The following is a 1991-nucleotide window of genomic DNA, read 5'->3' as shown; positions in this document are numbered from 1 at the left end:
AATCAGCAAACACGAACAGAAGCCTACTGTTACACAGACGGAGCAGAAGTTTCTACAAGTTTAAGAATTCGGTTAATATCCAGAAACAAAAATGAAAATATCTTTTTTTTTGTCTCCCAGAGGCCTCTTCTCTGAGCTACCACAGTTGATAAAGCTTGTTAAACAAGGGGCTTCTTTTTCTTGTCATCATAAACTGTAAAATCAGTGGACAGCTTGGTCCCTCCCCCCTCACGTTCCCAACAGGAAGTACCCGCTGGCTCCAAAATCCTATTGACTTCAATGGAAAAATTAACAGTTGCTACTCAGCAATTCTATTTGTCAGAACGATACCTTCTTTTTAACACGTTCTTGCTAATCCTATTTTTTTTCATTAAATTTTTTCTTTATCGCAAGTTATTCAAGTTATAAACTGGCCAATCAGATGCTTAATAAAAGCATGTGGCGCCAAAACGTTTGATGGACAGATTCTACCGAGCAGTGGAAGGCGTGTGCACTCCGAACAAACTCACTCATGATTGGCGAGTGTAGTTACTAGTTACCATAGAAACGTCGACTCTCATCTGGCTCCAAATAGCAGCACCAGTGAAGCGAAAAAAAAACAATTGAAATTGTTATTTATTTATGTTATTTATTTTGTAAGCGTTCAACCATTTAAAAGTACTGGATAAGATACATGTTTACAAAATGTTGGGAATTAACAGCACTTTATTTCCTCAAACAGACGTTTAGAGCCTTATTGACACAGTCATTCTATGTTTTTATTTTTTTATTTGCTTATGCTAAAAAATATTTTGTTGTGGAAATCAGACAATATTGACTTTTCCCTTTAAGAACAAATATTTAATAATTTATAAAAAAAAAAACAAAATGAATTTGTGGGTAAAAGCAACTTGTTTATGAGATACAGTTGCATGTTGTGATCATTAAATACAATCATTTACCATTTTATGAACATACAAGGTGTAATAATATTAAGGTGGAGTTTTTGTTTGAAGTCTTGGGATATATCGCGATATGTACCGTATCGTGAGACGTGTATCGTAAGAGTCAACTATACACACCTTAAGTTAACATTTCAAACTTCAAAGTTCTGTTTTGTTTGAATAAAGACGAGAGCATACGCCTGAGTAGGACACAAAGTAAACCCGTAATCACCATCATAACCGTCTATTAGCCTTTTGCAATATTGATGCTGCACGTTTTGACCGTAGATGATTTATTTATGCTGCAGCGCTCGCTGCTGGGACAATTGTTCCACAACGATCTCCCAAGCAAAATCAATCTAAAGAAACACATCCGTGGCTTCAGATGAGCGTCTGAAATGAGGATAATGGCTGGAACCATTCGTTTGTCACACTTTGGTTAATGCATTTGTGGTATTTACGTGTAACCAATGACAGCCCTCATTCCCCCTTAGCTGCTCGAGCACTTTTCCTGGCTGGGTTTCAGCTTTTTCTTTTCAAAAACATAAAAATCAGTTCGTCTGTGTGACGAAGTGAGTCCCCTGATGAAGTGCGGTTCCTGCAGTAATCTGGGACAAAGAACATAAAACTGCTCGGCGAGGTGTTCGAGGAACCCGCCTGATTAACAAGACTGCTGTGAATAATTTACAGTGATTACCCACCGACTGGAGATGAAATGTCTCTCCAGTTTCTTCACGTTCTCTGTGAGCTGATGAGCGCGGCACCGGAGCTCACATGTGTTTTCCACTTCCGACTGTAAATTCAATCTCCACGCTCAAGAAACGCCAAAGGGAATTATATAAATACATTATTCACCCAATAATAAACCTGCTTATTTACAATTCAAGGTCCTGTTAATGTATTCAGTCTTGATGGTTTATTTTAGTCCGAGTTGGAACTAAAACAGTATCAGAGGTCAAAGACTGGAATTTAAAAGAGTCGATAGTTATTTTATGAAGTGGTGTTTAAACTAAACGCTCTAAGTTTGTTTATTATGTCTTGCAGAGGTCCTGGACCCGATTTTGCTTT

The sequence above is a fragment of the Oryzias melastigma genome, linkage group LG12 (assembly GCF_002922805.2).
Source record: "Oryzias melastigma strain HK-1 linkage group LG12, ASM292280v2, whole genome shotgun sequence".
NCBI lineage: Eukaryota > Metazoa > Chordata > Actinopteri > Beloniformes > Adrianichthyidae > Oryzias > Oryzias melastigma.
The sequence above is the reverse complement of the archived record's forward strand: the minus strand, read 5'-3'. Positions refer to the sequence as shown.